Below are 6,957 nucleotides of genomic sequence, written 5' to 3' on the forward strand. Positions count from 1 at the left end.
AAGTATGTTAAAAAGAGTTAGACAAAATAACATCGATAAATGTAGCCAGGTATCCGGTTTTCACAGGGTGGTTCAGGAGTTTCTGTTTATTGCAGGCTTGGGGCTGCCAAACTCCTTAGCCTGTCGTGTTCTCCCCAAACTCATGAATTTCAGTCAAATGAGTCCAAAGAGTTGATTGCTAGACATGGTAACTATTTACCCCTGAAATTGTGTTTGCACATGCTGAGGTCGAAGGAGCTTCTCTTTTTCTTAATTATTTTGGAGGTCAGAATATGATCATGTAGAGGACAGAGTTGAACACAGGACAGGTGATGAGAGTGTGGGAGATTTTCTACTACCCTAAGCAATAACACATTCTGCTGGGTGCTGAGAATTTGAGGGGCCCCTGAGCTCCATATCCTCTTTAAGATTTCCAAATCACATCACACAAGGACTCGCACGAGGCCCAAGCTATGCTGTTAAAAATGAGAAGAGCCGGGCAGGGTGGCTCACGCCTGTAATCCCAGCACTTTGGGAGGCCGAGGCGGGCGCATCATGAGGTCAGGAGTTCGAGACCAGCCTGGTCAGCATGCTGAAAGTCCATCTCTACTAAAAACAGAAAAATGAGCCAGGTATGGTGGCACACACCTATAGTCCCAGCTACTCCGGAGGCTTAGGCAGGAGAATTACTTGAACCCAAGAGGCAGAGGTTGCAGTGAGCCGAGATCACGCCACTGCACTCCAGCCTGGGCCATAGAGGGAGACTCCATCTCAAAAAAAAAAAAAAGAGAGAGAAGAAAGACAGTGATTATAAAGCCTGGCTTCCTGGTCTACTCCACTGTGCCTGGACAGTTCGATTTCCACAGCTCCAAGGTACAAGGTGCAAGAGTTAAGGTGCTTGATTGGTCCCCAGCCTCAGCGACAAGAGGTGAGCAGAGGGGACACAGGCCAGTGATGTTGCTTGTTCAACCTGATTCCCTTCACCCTCCCAGAGGCAGGGGAACCGCGCCTCCCCGCTCCCCACCCCACAGTAATAATGTCTCTCAGGCTTCCTCCTTTGTTGGGTAGACAGGAGGTAGTCACACACACAAAAAGAGGTGATGCGGGAGGCTGAGGCAGAAGAATGGCGTGAACCTGGGAGGCGGAGCTTGCAGTGAGCTGAGAAACGGCCACTGCGCTGCAGCCTGAGCGACAGAGTCAGACCCCCCCAACCAAAAAAAAAAAAAAAAAAGAGGTGATGGGTAGGTAGGGAAGGCAGAACTATAAATAATCCAAAGAGGTGGCTAGAAAGGCAGAGAGGAGATGATGGGAGAGAGAAAGGTTATGCTTTCATGTAAAAGGCGTGAGCCACTTGACTTGGGGTAATCTGAAGGATCTTTTGCTTGTTTCATTGATTTTCCTTTTTTATTAGCCTCTGAAATCTGAAGCCTAGGGTTGCCTAAAAGACGGTGAGTTTTTCTTATCTCCAATGTTTCCTGAGGTAGGAAGAACACTGTGGGGTAAGGAGAAAGCAGATATGAGTAGCCTCTCCAGGAAGCAATGTGACTGAATACTCTTTATACAAAACCACAAAATTAGATACATACGTATTTAAGTGTTATTCCTGAAAGCTGGAGAAAAAAATCTTACTTCTAAGGTAAGTCGGATTAAGTTTCTCTGTTAATCTGATTACGTTTGAATACACGTGACTTGCTTCTTGAGGGTGGGTAAGAATTGATAACTTCTTGGAGCAGAGGGTTACTAAAAGCCATTTGGAAGCAAAAGAACATGATATGTGTTCTAAATTAGGGTCCTAAATTAAGTTGAACAACAATTCTGTTCATATCCTTCATGTTCTTTCCAAAGATCCCTATTAAAATTATATCTTTAAATAATGTACATAAAATAGAAGCTAAAAGTATATCTCTTAAAATGTAGGGAAATTATCCACAAACAGTATTCTAAATAGGACAAACACAAAATTTCTTTAAAATGGGAAATGGGGGCATGAGAGAAGGAGGAGATAGGAATTTCTAAGTTATAGTATGTTATTCTTTCTGAATACAGTATTGATTTTGACATCCACAAAATCAATATGGAAACATATACACGTGCAAAATTCCCAAACTCCCCCCAAAATTTAATCTTGAAAACAATACTAGTCTGCACTTTAAGAAAACATTGCAAAGGATAATTCATTCTGTTCTTTGATTACTTAAAACTGGAAATTCCTTTTCCACTAATAACCTGTTATTTCAACAGTTTAATTAGTATAGTTTTATACCTTTTAACAGTTTTATAGTACCTGGAGTGGTTAAAAAAATTGTAGTGCCAAAATAAATTTGAAGGATCACTTGGAATTAATATCCCTACAGACTTTGCATTGTACACTGTTTAGTCACTCTGAAGAATTACAAAGACTTTGAAATCACAGCACTTATTTGTGATACTATTAATATTTCTTCTTCACCTCTTATGTAAACATAAATGAGTGTACAAAAGTACACAGTTTTCCTTTTCACTTGAGTGTATTTCCCATCCCCTAAGGGAAAAGACAAGATACACTTTTGGATTCTTCAATGATGTCATTCAATTGTTTTCCACGTAAAAAGCTTGAGTGATGTATCTGTTTCCCACCTATTTCCAAGCTGTTGGAATAATACATTTAAGTAAGAGAAGGAAAAAATAGAAGAAAAGATATTATTATTCTAACCTTGTATTATAAGCATGTCACATGTTCTTAAATAATTGTTTAGCGAAGGAATAAGAAAGTGTGATACTTGGAAGAAAGAACGCACTGCCGAGAGGCCTTGTTGCTGAGTGTGCTGAACAATAGACAACCTCTAAGGATGCCCGCCTGCAATTCCAGCTCTGTCATCAATTCACTGTATGCCTTTGGGTAAGTCACTTAACCTTTCTGGGTCTCAGTTTCCCCATGGGCAAAATGGTGGTTATTATAATAGCCCTCTTACTAGTATTTTGCAAAGAACAATGATTACAAATGAATGCAAATCATCTTGTGTGTGTTAAGAATGACATACAAGTGCTAAGAAATAGCATAAGCTTGTAGTTCACAATACATTTTTCCAGAAACAACAGGCACATGTTGCAAGCATAGAATGATAACAAGAATTAAGGACCACCAAGCCAATTACAACCAAGGGAATCCTTTAGAAAGAATTCTTGAGTCACTGGACCAACATGGCCAAGTGGGAAAGGAGAATTAACTCTCATTTTTTAATTTAAATTATTATCAGGAGTAATGTTGGTGTAACAAACCATAATATATACTTAGTTTGAGTTAGTCTAAATTTCTTCTAGAAATACTGATTGAGCATTACATGTTTTCTATGTGGAAAGCAAATACACAACTTAGAGAAGGTATTTCATGTAAAAAAAAAATAGGATGTCTTGTTTAGGATTCATAGTGCATATCTTGTTCTGTAATGCAGGAAGATTTCACAGGTAGCTTTTTAAGAGAATGAAAGAACATGTAATGATTAACTTAAAAAATTGAATATTTGACATGCAGTAAACTATGCTTTTGCATCCACATTTACTTCTGAAGAATCAAAATTTTCAGGTTTAAAAACAAGTTATATCTAAAAGCACGCTCAAAGTCATATGCAGTCATATATTATTTTTAATTAAATCTCAAAGATGAAAAAATGACAAATGAAGAGCATATAATACTTACGACAGCAAAAGTTTCATAGCCTACACACAGACAGAATTATTACAAATCAATAAGACAAACAAGTCAGTAGGAAAGACAGTTGGAATGAACAAGCAATTAGAAAAAATAATAAATACAATGTCTAACTCACATATGAAAAAGTATTTAATATAAATAATAAACTAACACTAATATTCTGATCTGTACATGAGGTAGTAGATGAATACACTGATACTTTCTGAAGAAATAACCAGAAGTAACTATCATTCACTATAAAAAGTGCTGCGCCTTTATCCCGACCACTTTATTTCTTGGAATTTGTGGTTAAAAAAAAAAGTCATCATCACTGTTATTACTGTACCCTAAGATTTAACTATAGGGATAAATATTACCGAATCATTAAATTAAGTAAATGGGAACAATTCTAAGTGTGCGACACTGGAGTAGTTGGTTAAATACAGTAGGATATGTTTATACCATGCAATGTTATAAAGCTGATAGAAAAGATGCTGTGATGGAGAGGAATGCATAAGAAATAGAAGGATATTTAAAACGTGTTAGATGCAAAAACAAGTGAGAAACAACAGACAGTGCATGGTCCCATTTTGAAGAAAGAAAGAAATATCAGGCAGGATAGGGTAGCGTATGCTGTAATATAACAAAAACACAAAAATGTTAGAGACTTGTAACAACCAAGGTTTAGTGCTCATCATACTCCAGGTCCTCTTGGCAGCAGGGAGCTCCGCTCCGCATCCCCTCACTGTGTGATCCAAGAATACAACAGTCACCACCTCAAATATGGCCGCACTGCAGCAGAGTCAAAGAGCGCTCCCGAGCTGGTCTCCCCAGCCTAGTAACCACTTGGTGCATGTTGCTATTGCGTACTTGAAATGGGGCTTGGGTGAATTGAGATGGGTATAAGTGCTAAATATATACCTGATTGCAAAGACTTTGTCCAAATTAAAACAGTACTTATAAAAGGATATAAAATACCTCAAAAATTTTATATTGATTTCATGTTGAAATTGTATTTTAAATATGTTAAAGAAGATATATTGTTAAAATTAATTTCACCTGTTTCTTGTATATTTTTAATGTGTTACCAGAAACTTTAAAATTACACACCTGACTCAAATCTGTGGGAGCCACAGTGCCCGAGAGGGTCTTGCACTAGCAATTGAATGCTGTACCTCATTGGCTCGAATCTGTCACATGACCACACCCAAACTCAGGGAGGCCAGAAAATGCAATCCCACAATGCAGCTGGAAGACAGTTAACTGGAAATCAATGGTGAAAAGTCCTAAGAAATGTCATAGAAAGAGAAAGAGGCAGGGGGCCGGCAGGGGCCAGAACAAATTTCGGAAAGTATATTTAAGATCATCTGGGTTAAATGTGTGTTACTTGACACCCAAAAATTTACTTGGAAAGCCCTTGAGAATACCTCCAGGATCTGAGCAGTCAACCTCTAAAGCAACCATTAATAAAATGGAGTCATGAGACTGCCCCATAACAGCTTGTGGAGAAAGAAATGTCTCCCATGTCACAATAGTGTGGACAAAGAAGAAGATTAGCAACAATTTGGGCAAAATACGTACACACACACATACACACACACACACGCACACACACACAAAGACAGACATTCGCAAACTTTGGTTTGCTATTGAGCTGCTTCTTATCTGGGCTACTCTGTGTAGAACACTCCATAGTGAGAAGCAACAGGGATTTATTGACTGATCAATGAATATTGTTCTCCTGAGAAAAGCTGAGAGGTCGGCAAATGTACACAAATGTGCAGGTATGTCCATAAGTATTGAAAACCCTGAAATGCACATTTCAAAAACTACACCATCCTTGTCATTGGATCCTGGAATCCCATGTGATTTTAAATTATTTTTCCTTATCTTTATTTTCAGGCCGGGCGCGGTGGCTCAAGCCTGTAATCCCAGCACTTTGGGAGGCCGAGACGGGCGGATCACGAGTTCAGGAGATCGAGACCATCCTGGCTAACATGGTGAAATCCCGTCTCCACTAAAAAATACAAAAAACTAGCCGGGCGAGGTGGCGGGTGCCTGTAGTCCCAGCTACTCGGAGGCTGAGGCAGGAGAATGGCGTAAACCCGGGAGGCGGAGCTTGCAGTGAGCTGAGATCCGGCCACTGCACTCCAGCCCGGGCGACAGAGCGAGACTCCGTCTCAAAAAAAAAAAAATCTGTGATGTGAGAACCCGCAGAAACCTTTCCATAAATGCTACCTATTATTATTATTAAATTATAGCTTTCTTTCAGTTTTCAAATTTAAAGTAAAGACTAAAATCAGCTGAGATATATTCCAATCTCCAGCTAATGTTTGGAGCAGCATTAGTAATATTCCCTTCGTCTTTCCTCATCCTTCCTTTTAAAGAACTCTAACTGGGAACATGCATTTATTTCCCTCATATCTGTACAAGCCATTGATTAGTCAGGAGAGAAATACAAAGACTTTCACATTTTTGCTGCTCTCTCTCCTAAATTAACACTCCACTTCTGAATTTAAGGCAGCAAAACTCCATTCAGTGTTTTAAGAGTGGGTAAAATATATAGAAATGAGAAAAGGTTTGACAAGCTAACATCAATGTGAACAAGACTAGAGAAATAACATTCTGTATATGAGTGCTTTTCTTCTAAACGGCCTTACCAACTTTCAAGTGATTAGATAATTTTGTTTCATTCCCTTCAAATTTATAAATTAATATTTTAAGAGATGGAGTTAATAACCAGTTAAAAACTATAAAGGCTTCCTCAATTGAAGTTTGGAGTTTTGCTATCTAAAACTGACTTAGAGTTACAATAAAAATAGCAATATCATGCAATCCTATATTTGTATTTCTCAGTTCAATTGCTTTTTATTTTCAAACAGTATGCAACTAAGACATGCCTGAGTGAAGTTTCCTAGGAGCCAAATAATTAATCCAACATTTATCTGAAATGCTGAACTAACTTGCACAATTCTTCAAATGACTATCACACCTTTGATGGGGATATACAAATTGTTTCAACCTGAGGCTTGTGTCATAAAGCATTCTGATTAATCAAGAACACGTTGTAATTTGTTGCATTTGGAATGTAGCTACCTAACTTCCTGAATAATAAAATACCTGTAAAATTACACAATCAAAGCTATACCTCCACCAAGCAAAGTGACAGAGATGGTACTAACATCAACAAAAGGTAAGAGAAGGGTAAATTTCAAAAGGTTCTAGCTGTTTCTGTACTCGGTGTACTCTTACAGTGAAATCAAGAGCTGAAAAAGATTCTACGTTTAAAATTCAATTAAAGCAAACAC

At 38.3% G+C, this 6,957-nt stretch overlaps 1 long non-coding RNA gene across 1 annotated transcript; it reads left to right on the forward strand.

Annotated features, from left to right (window-relative positions):
* The first annotated feature begins 1,257 nt into the window (after positions 1–1,257).
* On the forward strand, positions 1,258–6,675 carry LOC108531582 (uncharacterized). Its single transcript, XR_001886212.1, has 3 exons — positions 1,258–1,615; positions 2,715–2,857; positions 6,532–6,675. It is a non-coding gene; the product is annotated as an uncharacterized LOC108531582 (long non-coding RNA).
* The last annotated feature ends 282 nt before the right edge of the window (positions 6,676–6,957 follow it).

This window comes from Rhinopithecus bieti, unplaced genomic scaffold (genome assembly GCF_001698545.2).
Source record: "Rhinopithecus bieti isolate Rb0 unplaced genomic scaffold, ASM169854v2 scaffold_8783, whole genome shotgun sequence".
In the NCBI taxonomy this organism is placed as follows: Eukaryota; Metazoa; Chordata; class Mammalia; order Primates; family Cercopithecidae; genus Rhinopithecus; species Rhinopithecus bieti.